Source organism: Vicugna pacos, chromosome 15 (assembly GCF_048564905.1).
Source record: "Vicugna pacos chromosome 15, VicPac4, whole genome shotgun sequence".
NCBI lineage: Eukaryota > Metazoa > Chordata > Mammalia > Artiodactyla > Camelidae > Vicugna > Vicugna pacos.
Genome location: NC_133001.1, coordinates 14008967 through 14027604, shown reverse-complemented (window position 1 = coordinate 14027604; position 18638 = coordinate 14008967). Strand labels below are relative to the sequence as shown.

General features: G+C 39.3%; 1 protein-coding gene across 3 annotated transcripts in view; it reads right to left on the bottom strand.

The window, feature by feature from the left end:
- Window positions 1–7580, bottom strand: part of SERTAD2 (SERTA domain containing 2) — a 105695-nt gene extending 98115 nt beyond the window's left edge. For 2 of the 3 annotated variants that reach the window (XM_072937640.1, XM_072937639.1), the window contains exons 1-2: window positions 7467–7580; window positions 6837–6948 (exon numbers count right to left, since the gene is read on the bottom strand). The gene's annotated coding sequence lies outside the window, so the exon portion shown is untranslated. The remainder of the gene's footprint in view (window positions 1–6836; window positions 6949–7466) is intronic. The other variant, XM_072937641.1, reaches the window with a different exon arrangement.
- Between the last annotated feature and the right edge of the window lie 11058 nt (window positions 7581–18638).

The window sequence follows — 18638 nt, the reverse complement described above, 5'->3', positions numbered from 1 at the left end:
ATTTCCATTGTGCAATTTTCAGTGTTACACATTTTTTTCAGGCTCTGTCACAAAGAAAACAAAGCAGAGGGAGAAAACAACTTCAAAAGTGTAAAAAAAAAAATGGTAAGAGAAATCTCAGACCATGTCCACTGTAAGGTTTCCAGATTTATAAATGAAGATGATTTCATGATTTCTGGTGGAAACAACCGGCAACATTATAGGCTTTTAATATTTCAACTTGAACTCACATAAATATTGCCCATTCAAATGCAGTTATTCAAATGCAGTTTTGTTTCAGAATTTAGGATTCCTTTTCTACCAAGTCAGAGGGCATAAAATCCATACGAAGAAATCACCCTTTTTTTTCAGATCATCAGTACACAATGTTTAGTTATGACTACTCCAAATAGCAGACAACAAGCACTATACAAATCAAAATAGTTTAGAATGTAATTTCTACAAAGGCAGTAATATTTGCTCCTTTTCTTCACTGCTGTAACATATATGCCTCATAAGAATAACTGGCACATAATAAATTCTCAATAAATCTGTTGAATGAACTGAGTAAATGAATGAAGAGAAGCCAGGAATGGGATATCGGTGTACAAAAAAGAAAAAGAAAGAAAGAAAAAAAAAAACCCAAGCTTCTTCCAAGAGGCATAGACTTTATAAAGAATAATTTCTGGAAAAATCTCTTTTTTAATCAACTCCAAAATGCAGTTTATCTAATCTTATATTTGAACTTCTTAAATAAAAAATAGTAGACTGTTTGTTATATAAAGCAAGAGGAAGATTCGTTTGTTTAATCAAATTGAAAGGTTTTCTACTACCAATATCTGAATGATGTCAAGTGTTTTAAGAAACTATTAAACATCCTCTCCAAATCAATGGATTTGGGTCCTTGGGAAATCTTTTTACTCAAGGGATTTTTATGTAAACCTTTTTTGTTTAAAAATACATATTCATCTTCATAACCTTTGATTTTCTCGATGAGAACCCTTAAAATCAAAACAAAAGTTAACTCAAAGGGCTACATTTCATTTGAGTTGAGGCCATTGGAAGACAATAAAGCTGATGGTTACTGTACCAGGAACCATTAATCACTCAATGGCGAACCCTGGAAAACCTCACAGTGGACTTAGTCTGAGGTTCTGTCTGGTTTCAAGGAGTTAAAAACAAAACAAAGGAGCTGCTCTTCACCTCTAATGTGCTGTTTTCAGGCCTGCTGCCCCCCACGTGGTCAGGTGACCACGGTCATTGCTCAGACACCCGCCAGGGCTCACCCGGCGCTGGGCACTGTGCAAAACAAAGCTTGGATGTTTGAGATGTTTCAAAGTCACGTGGACAGAAAAAATTTTGTGGGTATTCCCCAATAAGAGATTAATAGAAAAGCAGTAAATAATAAACACGTCACCACCTCACATAAGTTAAAACTTAGTTTTAGGTTTATAAAATATCCCCTTGAGGGGAGGGTATAGCTCAAGCGGTAGAGCACATGCTTAGGATGCATGAAGTCCTGGGTTCAATTCCCAGGACTGCCTCTAACATCAAATAAATAAATAAATGAACTTAATTACCTCCCCCCACAAAAAAAAAAAAATTAAAAAAAAAAATAGCCCCTTAAGTTTTGTGTAGATAAGAGGGTCAGAGCTCATCTTCTGAGATAAGGCAAAGCACATTTTGTATATGAAAGGCCTTTGCCTCAGCCTCACAAAAGCAGACTGAAATAGATGAAAACCCTTACTCCATACCTTATACAGAGGCAAAGGCAAAAGAGAGCCAAAGAAAAAAACCTGCCATGATCAAGGAAAAAGACCAATGTGGAAAGAAAATAAGAGCAAAATGAGAAAGATTCTACATTAAAAGACAGACAAACTCATGTAGAAAAAACAATGGTAGAACATAGGTTGTGAAAATCAGATAAAACTTAAATAAAGGTGGACTGTTTTGGTCATTTTATTTAATATGTTAAAAGTAAATATCCAATACTAAAAAGTTGTACATAACACCACACAAAACTTTATAAACATCAGTGTAAACTTTACATTCAAAAGTAGAAAAGAAATATGCCCACTCCAAGTTTTTTTCATCAGCTGGATGCTGAACAGTAAGGACAAAAAGACAATATGTTTTTAAAAGTTGCTTTCTGCTTAGCAACCTTGCATTTGAGGATCACTGTTCACTGTACTTAATATTAGTTGGAACAAAAAATATTTATTTGTATGTCCCACTTGTTTTAATAAATCTTACTCTGCGTCCACTAGAATTTCATTTCCACTTAAAAAAAGTAACATCATGAGGTTGTGACAACTCTTCTGCTAATAACAAGAGAGAGAGAAAGCTGAATTCAAAGAAACTTACATAATGTGCTAACTCTGGGCTCTTAAAGTCTCCAGCTCACTCTTAGGGACAAGAGAAAAAAAAAAACAAACTAGTTTTTTGAAATATAGCCTTTCCACGCCTGTATTCACTCACCTTCCTAAATAAAAGATTAGCTGGAATAAATGAAATCTTCCAAACCACTATATTCTGAAATGTGCACATTTCACTGCAGTCAAGGTACAAAATAACTGAGTGTAAGGAGGGATCCTATAACCAAGCAATTCTCCTGAAATTCAAAAGTAAATAATTCAATTTTTCTCTTTGAATATGCTAATGGAACTGATATATCTGAACATTTTTTCCTGCAACACACGTGCAAGTTTTACAAGCTTTAAGTTAATAAAATGTATTATCTCCTAGATACATACATACAGTTTGTTCTTACAACATCAACATCTGCTATAACCCAGGATGTACCAAAACTCTGTGTTAACATTCAAAATCCCATTCAATTAAACCAAAGTTCCTTGCCTCTTTAGGTACCTTATACATGCTTGTGAACACATCAATAAGAGGTTTCTACAAATATAAAGTTAAAGGGAAAAATGCCCCTCAGACAAAAGATCTAGAAGTCACAATTTTTAAATTATGATAAACAAACATCTGTTTCTAAATGCTAACGTGTATTCTGCCTGCATTTTGTCCTTCTCCAATGCTTTTAAAAAGCACTTACAACTTACCCCTACAACATCCTCTGTGAGTGAGGACAAGGTAACTGCCTTCCTCTTCCCACTGAAAGGATGAGAACAGGGAGCATCCGGGAAGTTAAGTGTAGTGCTCAAGGTCAAGTGCCAATCAGTAGCACTGTTCATTCTAGATCTCCACAGACCTCAATTCTAAGTTTACGTCAATAGATAATGCATATATAATTTTCCTCTCCTTTTGATCACTGACAGAGTATACTGCTATCCATTTTCCTAATGTGAAAAGACAAAGATAGAAATCACAGGCTCTAAAGGTTATTTCTATGCCTTTCCTCTTCTTTCCAGACAATTCTTCACCAGAGTTTCCTTTTATAAAAGCTGAAGACATCTTATACGTCTGTAAAATACTAATATTCAAATGTCTTCATAAAAAAATGTTAAAGAAAGAGATGTGAGCTATAGAAATAATGTCATGCTGAAATGTGTCAAGCGAAAAATCAGACCTTCCATCTTGCAGACCAGACACCTAAGTGTAGTTTCTAAGTGCCTACAAATTAATATTTTTATTTTATTTTAGATTGGCTGCTTTAAAAATGTATGAACAAAAACGGGTGAGTTTTTTTAATTAATTGTTTTAGCCAGTGAAAATGTAACATAGTCAACTAAATTGGGTAAATGATGATTTGGTTAAACAAAGGATTATGTATTCAAAGTTATCCACATGGTACGAGATAGCTCACATATTTGAAAAGTTTTAATGGTGTTATTGGGACACTGTAACACTTCCGAGTAGGTTAGTATTCAGATTTTGTTACTGAAGATATCTCTTTCATGAAAGATATCTCTTGCATTTTATAATTTCAGAGGGTACAGTAATTAAACTGGTTTTATTGACAAGTAAAGCTGAATGATTCCATAAATGAAGCAGGTGATAGAGGCCCCATCAATTTTGCTTATTTAAAAAATATATTACACAATTGTGTAATGCCTATTAAGTACGTGGTGAAGTTTAAAGTTTAAGTGTTTTATTTACTAATTACCTACACCTTCTTTATGATTCCTATTACACTACTTACTACAGCTATTTGGAAAGCTAATTATTTATTAAGACTGCTCAAGAGAGTTTCACTCTTAAATGGAAAAAGAAATAAAGCTTAGGTCCTTAAGGAAATGATGCCGTTTCGTTTTCACAGTGTTGGTTTGACAAATTCTCCTTTTTATTATGAATTCTGAAGCCGATAATAACATCACATCATTATTTGGGACATTCAAAACCTAATTTGTATAATTCGTATTAATTACAATAACATCCAACTTAGTGACAAGAGGTTTGGGAGTCAGAAAATCTTTCAATAAAAAGTGGCCAGGTCAGGTATTAAAGGAAGATATTTGATATGTATTTTTCAGACTATTTTAAGTTTAATCTTCAAAATGAAAAATGTTTTCCTTATAAAACATGTTATACTATAATTCCCTTTCTATTTACCAAAAAAAAAAAGAACACAAAAATTCAACTCAACAGTACAAAAATAGTATTCTCCATAATATCACTTACAGTGTCATTCAACTACTCATAAACAAATTGAGAATAACATTGTTTAATTCATTCCACAGCATTCATTAAGTTTCTTTATGTACCAGGCACTCTGATAGGCACCGGAGATTAAATTGTAAGTGAAACACTATTCTTACCTTCAAAGAGCTCTCTGTTTAGTAGAGGAGAAAATCACATATAACAGCAAATACATGATTGGTATCATTATAATAAAAGTATGTATATTCTGTTATGCAAGTTTAAATGAAAGAGTGATCAATTCAACTCATCCAACCACTAAATTTCATAAAAAATCATATACTCTATTTAAAAGTATAAATCCCATAAAACATCATGCATATGGATAAGAATTCTATTTCACTGACAGCAACAATTCTTTATTTTTTCAAAAAATATACATGTAAAAAATATAATCACCCATGTTTCGATATACCAGGAACATAACAGAGAATTAAACTTGAAAAGATGTACCCAACATTAGTTGAGATCTTTGCATATACTAACTCATTCAGACCTCACAGTAACCCTATGAAGTAAACGCTTTTATTATCCCCATTTTACAGATGATATATTGGAGGTTAACTTGACCAAGATCACAAAGATAGCAAGAGAAAATGCTGGGACTTGAACCTACAGTTTGATTGTGGAGGCCCCCTTCTTAAGCACTACACCAAACATTCTGCTCAGCGGATGATTTTTTTTGTAGGGGTAGGGGGGACAGCTAACACCAAGTGCTCTGTGACTTGCACTCTCTCACTTATCCTTACCGCAACCCTTAGAGGAAGAGTCATCCCTCTCACTACAGGAGAAAACCAGAACAGGCCAGGTTTGAAGTTTTCCCAAGGTCAGTCAGCCATCCAGGGATGGTGGCTAGATTCAAACTCAGGCAGCATGGCTCCCCAGTGCTAGGAGGCTTCTCAATGATTCACTAATGAAAAAGGCCACATGATGAAATTTACTAAACAATTCAAAAAGGTTTTGTATGAGTCTTCCTGAAACACTCTGCAAGGTTTGGGGGCTTATGACAAGCATTTCCTTATGACAGCATTTACTTCTGAGTCAACTTTACTACTTTGAGCTGATCATAAACACATTTCTCCTCCTTAAAAAGAAATCTTTCTGTAGAAACTTGGCAGATTTCAGACTTCAGTACAGAAACAGTCTATTCTTTACAATTAAATTTAGCAACAACTTATTCTGGTTAGTCTGAAAGAGAAGGAGAGAATGAACTACGAAGAGGCCTTTCCTGTACTTCAGTATTTCAAAACATGTTTGGTTTGGCCTAATTTGAATCTTGTGGACAACTAGACCAGAACTTGATTCAAAAGGAGTAATACCATTTTAAATAGGCTAAATTCTCAAAAGTGACCTTAGAAGCTGATTCAGAGTAACTATTTCTCATAATTTTTACTTTTATCTCAAAAAAAAATATTACAGATGCATAGAGCAAGATTCTCATGAACAATTTATGGGCAAGTATGTGTACTTTTGAACAACCAACAACCAAGAAACCAAATTAAAATTTTGTTCAAGAGCATTCAAGTATACAAAAGAGGGATATCAAAAGAAAAAAAAAAAAAAACCCTATTTGTCCTTAACATACCCCACTGTGCCTGGTGGCTGAGAAATAAAAAATTCTGTGTTTTAATTTGTTGCTAGAACAGAGGTGGGCTAAATATTAAATGTCAAGCTGGATTTCCATCTTGCCTTGCTTTCTTCCAACAGGTTCAAAGACTTCATAACCTTTACGTTAATCCTGAATTAATATCTTTTCCAAAAGGGAACCTATAAAACTATCTTAAAATAAAAAGAGTAAGCCATGCCACTAGGCAATCTTGTCTTCTCTTGCTCTATCTCCACACATTCAAATTAGAAATACCTTTTGCTTTGCCTTTATTGAATAAAAGTTTAACTTTGATTGGGGGGAAAATGTACCCATTAGCCGTTTTACACTTTTTGCAGGTCATAGAGTCTATCAGATCATACCGCTGACTATGATCGCTCACTAAGAAAGAATGCCATTACCGCTCATTTTATAAGCGTTATAATGCTCCGATGGTGGAAGTCTGGCAATACCTAGAAATACAGCAAGGCTGGTGAATAAGGAGTCGAGGGGCGGGGGAAGTGGGAGCGAGGGAGGGAGGCAGTCGCCACCTCAAATCCACGCCGGACCAGGAACCTCTAGCCCACAACGTGATCCCTGCCCTCCCCAAAGTGGCCCGGCTACATTTTTCTAGATACCCCGCTCCCCCCACGCCCAACACGGTACTCACCCTTCTGCGAAGTCGGCACCCGGTCCAGCTCCGAGACGGGTCGGGGTGGCAGCGAGGGAGGGGACGTCTGGGCTGTGGGCGGGGGGTGTCGGTGCGTCACTCGAGTGCAGGACTGTGAGTTCGCGGGGTGGGAGCGGAGAGGAGCAGGGAAATCAAGTCACGGCCGAAGAGGGAGGAGGGAAAACGGGGGCGGGGTGGGGGTGGATTGCCCCTTCTCTAAGATAAATCCACCGGCCCCTGCGACCCCCTGCGCCAGGGAGGGAAAATAAAATCAGGGGGAATAAAAGACTGACAAATCTCTAAAAAGACGAGACGCGAGGAACAGACTTTAATTTAAAGGGGGGAGCCTGAACGAGGGCTGGAAGGGAGACAGAACTGGCTCTAGGTCTATCCCATGCCTTTGCAGTCCCCAAGCAGAGGAGGCTAGCTGAGGGGAAGTTGCAGCGGCTCCTGAGGAGGCGGAGGCGGAGGAGGAGGTTACACCGTAACAAGTACAGACAGACAGCCATGGATCAGAGGGGCGCTGCGAGCAGGGGCGGCCGCGGCGGGGCGAGCGGCGGCGGCAGCAGCACCGCCTGCTCGGCTCGCTCAAGACATTTAATTGGATTGATGGGTTGTGCAGTGACTCACAGACTTTACAGAGTCGTACAGCAGTCCCCGCCCAGCTGGACAGGGAAGATGCGGCGCGGACGGGAGGGGAAAGGGGGCTGTGGAAAAGCCGGGAGGGGAGGAGGCGACTGAAAAGGCGAGGCGTTGGGGGGGCGGGGAGCGGAACGGAGCCACCCAATGGTGAAGCCCGCCGCTCCGACGGGCGTGAGCGTCGACCAACGACAGCGCAGCTCGACAGGCAGCTGGCTTCACCCCTGGCCCAATGAGTCTTCTAAGGACACTGCCTCGAACAGGGCGGGGGAAGTGGAGTGGGGGGTGGGGGGTGGGGAGAGGTGGGTGGACGTTGAAGTAGGGGGTGGAGGGAAGATGAGGCGCCGGAGACCCGCGGAGTCACTCTGCCCTCCTCTCTCCAGAAGTACGCCTTCTGCCAATCCGAGGGCTGCGTGGGGGTGATGGACGCAGGCGTGTGACCAATGAGGAGGAGAAGGTGCCGCAGCGAGCCACAGGGGAAGGAGTGGGCGGGCTAACGCCCTCCCCTCTCTCCGGCGCTCGGGTCCTCCCTCCCGCCCGGTTTGGGTCAGTCACGCAAATAACAGTGTGAGGGTTGGGGCCGCGCGAGGGTGGCGGGGAGGGAGGGCGGCGGAGGGGCCGCGCTGCTGGCGGCGTGACAGCCAAAGGGACTGGCTGTGCTGCCGACTCCGCGCCGGCAGCAGGAGGCGGCGGCGGAGGCTGGCTCCTTACTCAGCTTGCAGGCGGCGGATGCTTGCTGCTGCTGCTACTCAGCCTCTGCCTGGCGCTGCTCGGGAGCCCCTGCGGCCAAACCCCACTCCCGAGAGGCAGCCAGAATTGGAGTGAATCAGATCAAAACTTTGCCCCGCGTCTGTGCAGTGCCCATTCTTGCAGACAGCTCCGTGTGACGTCCTGTAGGGCTGTGCTCTGCGAGCTGAGGGCGCTGGACGCCAGAGACCGGAGGCTTGGCAGTGGCCTTTTCCTCCGTGCTTGCCTGTTTCTGGGGAAGTCAGGGTAGGGTGTGGACAGGTTGAAACAGCTCCTGAATACATACCATTTCTTTACTGAGTTACTGGAAAAGGCACTTCGTAACCTGGCAGGAGTGAAGCTCTCCGGGCTTTGCTTTTTTTTTTTTTTTTTTTTTAAATACATGTACCTGTATATCTTAGCTTTCCCCAGCCCTCGCTCCCGCACCATTCTTTCTCCCACTTTTCTGCCCACCCTCCCGACCCAGTACCCTGACAATGCTAGGGAGCGCTAACTGCTAGTACGTCTTGCTGCTCATTTCCAGGAGCTATGGCTTTTTTCCTCAATTTCTTGCCTACGATCTAGTAATCATTTTACAGACCTTAACACTTTCCACGCACTTGTACTTTAAAATAAGAGCAATCACTAATAAACCTGAACAGAGATGCCCACAAAAGCAAATAAACTGGCAAAAATCCATCTTCTTTCCCACAAGGTGCATGTCTGCACACTATTTGAAATTTACGACAATTGCTTCCTATCAAGAAACCAAGGAAAGGCAAATCACGTATCACATGCCTACAAAAACAGATTATCAAATCCACTTAGAACACCAAATATCCATTTTCCACAGATAAGTCAACCACAGAGGCCTAGGGTTGATATATGGTCTTAAAGTGAGCAAGATCATTTTTTCCCACAATTACAAGATTAAAACCTACAGTGGTCTGGAATTCAGAGGAAAGGAATAAGTGAACATAAAGGCCTGGTCTAGTCATATTGAGGCTTTCCATGATTATTGTCACTTTAGGGTATAGATCCTTCCCCTGAGCCGTAATTGTGGCACTTGGCCTGACACCTCTTACCTCTTCTCTTTCTTTTTTTTGGCCCTACTCCATGATTTCAGCCTGTAGTCCTGAGTCTACCTAAGAAAATGAGTGGTGCTGCAGACTTCTCATAGCGCCCAGCTTGTATATGTACGGCCCCTCCGTGTGTTGAATTTCTGTGGAGTTTGGCAGTGCGAGGAGGCCAGCATCCTCACCCCTGGACATAGTGATCTGCAGGAGGTGGAACGCGTTCACTTAGCCAGGTCACCCCATGATGATCTAAACAAATTAGATCCCTCATGTGGAAAAAATCAGCTCCATTTTTAACATGGGCTATTATACTACATTTGAAAATGTGCTAAAGTACATTTTAGAAAGCCCGTTTCTTTCTTTTTTTTATGCTCAGGTGAATATAATTGTGGCAGTGTTATGTTACATACTGTGGATGGTACTAAAAACAGAAGATTATGAGTCTAGACATACACTAGTATCTTTCAGAGGATCTTCAAATACCCAGGGTTAGCATCCTGCGGCAGAAGTTGCCCCCTTGTCTGTTGTTACTGGCATGCCTCCAGTCCCCACCATGTGTCATTTTCTAATTCTGTGCTCACCATATTCCAGTATTTCTTAAATGGTTGTCCAAGGCCCACCTAGATTCCTGAGTCTGCTCTCAAGATCTACTGAATCACCATCTCTGTAGGCTGGTCCTGGACATTTGCGTTTTTAGCAGATACCCCAAGTGACTTGAATAAATATTAAAATATCAAATATTTTATTTGAGAGCTTCTGTTTATTCCTTCCTCTTTAAAAAAAACTTTTATTTATTTATTTTTATTAATTTTGGGGGGTGGTAATTAAGTTTATTTATGTTTGGAGGGAGTACTAGGGATTGAACCCAGGACCTTGTGCATGCTAAGCATGCACTCCACCGCTTGAACTGTATCCTTCCCCTATTCCTTCCTTTTGAAAATTTAAGAACCCTTATTTATTTTTTCCTTTCTTCTTTTCCTTTCTTCTTTTCCTTTCTCCCATGTATATTCCTTTCTCCCATATATCTTCTCTCTCTCATTTTTGTGATCACCTCCCATTCTACATTTCTTGTGTACAGGCCTGTGTTATATATTGGCAGGGTGATCCCTAAAAAAAAGGATGAAGATGGCAAATTGTCTTTCATAAATACCATAGGCATAGCTTATAACTACCATACTTAAAATATGGGGATGTCAAATAAATTTATAAGCTTAAAAATATCACCTGTAATTGATGTTATGTATAAATCTGCACTATGTGTGACACTTACTAGTTTATGATTTCAAAGTACACAAAGACATAATTTTTATACATGGGAGTCACATTTCAAAATGCAAATTTCAATACATAAATAATACATTTACATTCTTACTGTCATTTTTTCCCCCAAACAATAGAGTGAGACTAATGACATACTAAGAACTACTATGGTTACCAAAAAAAAGTACTATATGAGATTTTTGTTATCTCAAAGAGTTTATATACAATCCACATGGACCAGGAAGCAAAAGCACATCATTTATTGAGCATAGAGGTTTCAACCCAGGTCTCATTAGAATTCCCACAGATAGATCACAGACAAACATAAGCTTACAATCCAAATTACAAAAGAAAAGAAAAGAAAAGAAAAAAGCCCCCATGAGCAAGAGGAAGCAGAGACAGGAAAAAAAGAAAAACAGCACATTTAGATTCTAAATCTGAAAAAGAACAGTTTGAGAAAAGAATACGCCTATTTCACTTATGAACATAAACACACAAAATTCTAAATAAAATACTAGCTAACTGAATCTAATATGCTTACTCCAGTGAACTAGGAGAAACCTTGAGACTCATTTCCCTCTCTTTGGTTTAGAATACACCTATCTAGCTACTGACCTAGACATTTATCATAAAAACATAATAAATCAAATAAATTTTATTCCAGAAACTCAAGTTTGATTTAATACCAGAAAACCTATCCATATAAATCATCTCAAAAAAGACTAAGAGAGGGATGGGTATAGGTCAGTGGTAGAGCACATGCTTAGCATGCACAACATCCTGGGTTCAAGTCCCAGTACCTCCTCCATTTAAAAAAAAAAAAGAGAGAGAGAGAGAAAAAGCATCGAGAAAGTGCATCACTTACTACCAATGAAAACTTTCAGGAAAATTAGGAATAGGAAGAAACTTACTTAACTTCATAAAGGACCAAAAATGTACAGCAAAATATTATTTAATGGATTAACTTTAAACTCATTCCATTTTAGTGTGGAATCAAGACAAGGTTGCTACTACTGTTTAACATGATATTGAAAGTCCTGGCTGACAAAATAAGATTTGTAATAAAGGGAAGAAGAAATTAAATAGAAGAATCAGAAGGCAAAAGATAAAACTGGAATTGTTTGCAGTAATATGGTCAACCACATAAAACACCTAATAGAAACAATAAGCTGTTAGAAATAATAAGAGAAATCAGTAAGATGACAGAGATGCTTTTCTCCCCTTCTTCCACAGTACTACTTTTTTTTAAAATGGGGCACATGGCCAACCAGAATAAAGATAACATTTGCTATCCTCCCTTGTAGCTAAGTATTGCCATGTTCCAGACGACAGGTTAAAAACAGAATTGGTGCACACATCCTTAAAGGGAGAGAGTGTGCCTCAGCCTCTTTCCTACCATCTGAAATGAAGATAGAATAGCCAGAGCTTCAGCTGTCATCTTAGACCATGAGCTGAGCTTGGCTATGGAAGCCACACACAGTAGAAAAGCAAGACAGAAGGCACCTGCTATACTGCCACCAGACCTAAAGTAGCCACCTCCAACCTTCCTGAACTTCTTGAATAAACCTCTATATCATTCACGCCACTGTATTTTAGTTTGTCTATGTGTGTGTATTGTTACTTATAGCCAAACCTAATCCTGATACATAAAGATTCCCAAATACAAAATCAATTCATGAAAATCAAGAGTATTCCTACACACTAGTACTAATAAACTAGAAAATAGGATACTATTTGCAATAGCAATGAAACTATAAAATCTTCAGGAATTAACCTAAGAAAAAATGCACAAAACTTTTATGGAAAAAAATGTTAATAGTATTAAAAGATCAAAAAAGACCTCAAAAGGGGGTATTTATAATTTTTCTGGATAGGATGAAGTAACATCATTAAGATAGCAATGATCTCTCAATGTATTCATAAACTCATTGCAAACCATTCAGACTTGTAACAGGATTTAAGGAATTTAAACATTCTCAAATGTGTATGGAAAATTAAATTCCATTATAATCTGGTCATTTTTGGAAAAGAAAACCATAGAAGGGAAATTAACCTTCCCATGATAATAAGACAGATTATAAGTCACAGTAACAGATATGTAGAACAGTGGAACAAAACAGAGAACTGAGAAGCAACCCATTTACCTATGAGAACTTGATATATGATAATAGTAACATCACAAATCTAAGAGGAAATCATGTTGAGATAGTCAATTATTGCTTCAATAATGATACTATATAACAAACAACCTGAAATATCAATGACTTATAGCAGCCATTGTTTCTTCTCTCTCACGGGTCTGTGTGTGAATTCAGACTCTGCTGATCTCACCTGGTCTAGTCAAGATATGGTTGGACTCAGCTGAATTCAGCTTGGCTTTGCTCCAGAACACAGGTTAAGTTTAGGTCTTTGTCACATGTTCATTCTGGCAATAACAGAAGCTCAAGAGGTGAAGTCAAATCACTCAAACACATTTAACACTTCCGTGCCCATCACATCTCCTAACATTCCATTGGCCAAATAAGTCACATGGTCAAATCCAACATATTAGTGGAAGATGCTGCAAACCCACATAGCAAAGGGCATGGAGGTATAATTCTGTATCAGGGAGGACATGAAGGATCAGGAACAATAGGCCAGCCTAACACAGAGGTTTTGTTTCATAGATAATTGGAAAATTGGTTCACCATGGAGAAAAAGAAACTTATATCCATGTCTCATACCATATGCAAAGGTGAGATTTCAATGAATAAAAAAAAAAAGTTAAAGGGAAAGGGAAAACTCTCAAGGTAATTGAAATTAAAAACAGAAGAATAACTTTGGAATCTTAGGGTAGAAAAAGACTTCACAAATAAGACTCTGAAAGCATAATGATGATGAATGATGAACTTGACTATATCAAAATTAAAGTTTTCTGTTCAAGAAAAACATCACAGACAAGAGAAAGCTGATAGATTGAGATGTGTTTCCAAATCATCATGAGATTAGTATCTAGAATATACTAGGCATTCCTGCAAATCATTGAGAAAAAAACAAAACAGGAAACACAATAGAAAAATAGCCAGGTGGGGAGGGTATAGCTCAGTGGCAGAGTGTATGCTTAGCATGCAAGAGGTTCTGAGTTCAATCCCTGGTACTTCCATTAAAAAAAAATTAGTCAAACCTAACTACCTCCCCACCCCCCAAAAAAAAGCTTAAAAAATAAATAAAAAATTTTTTAAAATATATCAAACTTCAAAAAAAAAAAAGGAAAAAAAATAGCCAAAGGATATGAACAGGCAAATTTACAGAAGGGAAGCTTGAGAAACTAACAAGTAGATGAAGACATATATTGTACAACACAGAGAATATAGCAAATATTTCATAATAACTATAAATGGAATATAACCTTTAAAAATTGTGAATCACTGTGTTGTACACTTGTAACATACAATATTGTACATCAACTATACTTCAATTTTTTAAAAAAAAGTAGATGAAGAGACACAACCCCACTTATAATCACATAAATGCATGTTAAAACAAGTTACTTCTTTATATCCATTAAATGGGCAAAAATGTTAAAACATACAAATTAGAAAAAAAATAGGCCAAAAGGTGAAAGTTGGATAGCACCAAGTGTTGGCTAGGATGAGAGGAAGCCCATGAACTCTCATGCATTACTGTTGGGAGTTAAGTCCCTGGTACAGTCCTTTTTGGAGTTATCTGGAAATAAGTAATGAAATGTAATATGTGTTTTCCTGAAAGCCCAGCAGTTCCACTCCTGGGAATATACACCCACACTTGAAATACCAGTGTATTGTAGGCAAACTTAGTATATATCACCTGTACAACACAAAGGGTGAATAAAATGCAGCAGATGCTGTGGAATAACATGCAGCTGTGGGAAGTAATGCCCTAAATGTGTGTCTAGCAGCATGCATAAATCTTTAAAATGTTTTATAAGTGAAAAAGGGTAAGAAACAACAAGATGGCATAAGCCCCAAGCCTTGGGATATCTTTCATTAGAAGCTGCATCAATGTTTTTCATTTCTGCTCTTAGCTGGGGTACTTTGAGGGAAGCATAAGGAAGGTGCTGTTATGGTGCACTTTTGTTTTAATTAAAAAAAATTTTTTTTTTTTGCTGTTGTTATTGTTCCTTTTTTGGGGGTGGGGAGGATTAGGTTCATTTATTTATTTATCAGAGGTACTGGGGATTTAACCCAGGACCTCTTGCATGCTAAGCACACACTCTACCACTGAGCTATACCCTCCCCATGACTCACTTCTGACTTAAGTTATTTTTTTCCAGTTTTCACCTAAAGTTGTGGCAGTCTTCATGCAAGCCCTCGCCCCATGGCCCGGGGTGGAGCTCCTTCTGCGGATCCCCCCAGTTGCTACCACCGTGGCTTCCCATATCACTCCCTGCTCCCCCATACATGTTTAATATACATTTATCTGGTTCTACGTTTCATTCCCAGGCTGAGTGGGAGATGAGGGATGGCCCTTGAGGAGTGGGTGCAGTCAGAGATCTGAGACCCACATCTGCCTACTTCCCCGTTTCCCAGTTAGAAGCATCCAAATATTCCTGCGTTTTAAAAAGCTTTCTTTCAAGAGTGACCTAAAAATCTATTTGCTTATGTATTTTTATATACTTCCTAGTGTGCTGTCAATGCTAATAATAACCGTAAGGATGAAACAATAACAGTAGCAGCATTATTAGCTTGTGTCAATAAGCGGTCAACACAAAAGGCCTTTTAAAGTTGACTGAGACGGAGGAGATGGGAAAAGATAATTAGCTGTAGAGATTTAGGTTAGATATCAGAAATAGCTCCCTGAAATCAGGGTTGACAAACAAGTGAAGGAGTTAACCTGAAGGTTTTGGGATAGATAGGTAATTCTCTGGAAAGATTTAGGGGTTTTCTAACCTAAAGACAGGGGAATAGATGGGATGGCTCTTGAAGTTTCTCCTCCCCTGTCAGATTACAAATCTCCCCAACACAGGCATGTTGGAAACGCAATTGATTCCCACAAAGGTACACTGAGAATAGCCCCTGCTTGGGTTATACTGCCTTAAAAGCCTATCTCTGCCCAAAGCTTTCCTTAATGGCTAATTGCTAGCATACGAAATTCTGATGCTTAGTAATGGCAAAGATTTCATGGCCCTCAAGCTCCAGGAGCTTGCCTGGGCCCAGGTAGGGAGCTCCGCAGGGTGGCTTGGGAGGCCAGCGGTCCACACCCGGCCCAGTGGATTGAGCAAGAGCTGCAGGCTTCTCTCCTGCTTTGGGGCTCTGATTTCTGCAGAAGCCAGGAAGTGATCCTGCAGAGATGACTGTTCTCAGGACTGTATATCTTGTGACTCCCATTTAGAGTCTGTAACACTCATCACTGGCTCCCAATATTGGGACATTGTTAGTTTGCATCTATTACCTAAACCTAACCCTAAAAGGGCTAATGATTTATCCATCTGTACATCTGTAGTTTCTCCAAGTCCTAGAAGCTGTGTAATCCAATCATTCCGTATTTGTTCAGCCATTACTTATGGCATTCTAGGGAGTCTTGGGAGGTGAATTTGGAAAAGTAGATTGAACCCAAATTATAGAATTTTAAATGCCTGGTTAAATGTTTCAATCTATAGGATAAGGCAATAGGGAGCCTTTGAAAGTGTTTCAGAACTAGAATGGCATGCTGAAAAGTGTTTTAAATTTAACTGAGCAAACACCTGTTGAAGAAAAAGACAGCTATTAAGTCCCTACCATAGAAAAGCACTATGTTAAGCACAAGGCGAAAAAAGAAAGTCATTGCCCTCAAGGGATTTCTAGTCACTCCATATTGTTCTGTTTTTGTTTTTAACATGTGGGGAGGTATTTTGAGATGTGAACCAGTGTGGGTTTTCTGCATTTTCTCTACCCAACCCTTTTCTCTCAGGGTATGGATATTGTACAGCTGAGACTGAGAAAGAAGAGTCATCTCTTGACTTCCAGGTCTTGAAATGGGCTTTAAGAACTCACAGCAGAGACAAGAGTTTTAGAGAAAAGGCCGGGTTTTCATGAGCTACAAGGGGGCATAAACAATACATTTGGAAAGATAATTTGTGGGGCCCAGAAAAAAAGTGCTGTTAAAGCTTTTTCCTTTCCTCCACAAGTCTCTCTCAGCTTGCCACGGTTTTAAAATTTTTGCTATTTAATATTATTCGAAGCAAACAAAACTTGAAAATTGAAATTATTAGCCTGAACTTTATTGTTCATTTTTATGTTGTAAAATATCAGTTTTAAATGCAAATATAAGGCCCTTTCATTTATAAGCAGAATCACTAAAATTATCCAGTCCATATTCTGTAGCTTGTCAGTCACACATATTTCGTTCTTACCAGAACAGTGGAAACTCGCACAAAACTAATTCAGCTGTTTGTATTGCACTTCTTGACATGTGCTCACTCCACCAACATTGTACCTTCAACTCGCTGATGAGTAACGAGAGACTGTGGGGCGCCCTATATTTCCCTTTCCTTTTTCGTCTTCATTTCATGCATATGTGGTTGACCAATACAGGGAATATCACAAGTAAGAAAGGATATTAGATTCTTTGGCTGTTCATGTCTTTAGAATACCTTTACCCTCTTTCTGCCTTCAAAACAAGTTCCGGTTTGAATGGAAACCGTGACCTCTCTGGGCTGCCAGCGTCCGCACTTACTCAATCAAAGATGAAACACGCTTACATTTTGCCGAGCTCCCAAGCAAGTGGGAAAGCCAGAATTCTGTGCTCATGGGGCAGCAAGAACAGCAGACAAATATCGCATGCATATGCCCTCTGCTCATGCTCCACTGTCCCACTGGACTTCATATACAAAACATAGGTTCAAAAATAAAATCAAGACTTTGGAGACAGCACAGGGGCAGAAAGCCCTTCTAAGTGCAGGGCCCTGTGCGACTGCAAAGGTGGCACATCCATGATGCTGGTCCTGTTTGCAATAATGGATGAAGGGCCCGGCTGCCCTCCTCATATGAGAGAATGATGCTCTAGACTGAGGGTGGGAAAGAAAGCATGTGGCTCTGAATATGAACGTGTCGTTGAGAAAGTGGGCTTCGTGTTCTGCTCCTGTGCCCCAAGCTCCCACCTGTCCACCCGGTTAGACCTCAGAAACCACTGAGAGTGGGAAAATAAAAGCAGGGAACACCTGAACTTCATGTCCAAGGCTTCATGTGATCCATTGAAAGAGAAAAAAATTAAATAATCTATAATCTTACCGTCCAGAGAGAGCCACTGTTAAAATTTTGTGTGATTGTTGATATATCTTTATACAAAACTTGTAAAGGCAAGAAAGATTTCTCATGCCACTGAATACACTGCTAGAAAACAGTTTTAAATGTAACTTCACATTTGAAAGTGACTATTTGGTGATGGTTTGCACAGTGAATTCTGGAGGGAAGAATCTGTCAACAGAGCCTAGTGAGGAGATAAATTCAGGAATCCCAGAGGGGATCTGGGCTGAGGGTCTGCATAGAGGAAAGAAAGGGAGGGACTGGACAAGGCTCAGAAACAGAATGTGAAGCAAAAAAAGCAAGACGTCAAAGATTCCATCTCTCTCTAGTTCAAAAGGCAGATAAAATGAAACACTATGTTATTCAGGAACACACACATAACCATTACAGCTATAAAGCAAAATAAAATTCAAAAAGGTAGTTCCCAAGAGAAGCCAGAAAGGCAAATGTGTTAGGAAGTGGGGCTGGTAATATTCTATTTCTTAAGCTGGGTGGTAGACACATCAGTGGCTAATTTACTGTTTTTTTTTAAACAGTATACTTTGATTTTATACAGGCACACTTCAGAGACACTGCCCATCAAATATCGCAATAAAGCAAATATCGCAATAAAGCAAGTCACATGAATTTTGTGGTTTCCCAGTGCATGCAAAAGTTAACATTTACACTCTGCTGTAGTCTGTTAAGTGTGCAATAGCATTATGTCCAAAAAAATGTATGGATCGTAATTTTAAAATATTTTATTGCTGAAAAATGCTAACCATCATCTGAGCCTTTAGAGAACTGTAGTCTCTCTGCTGGTGCAAGGTCTTGCCTCAGTGTTGATGGTTGCTGACTGATCAGGGTGCTAGTTGAAGGCT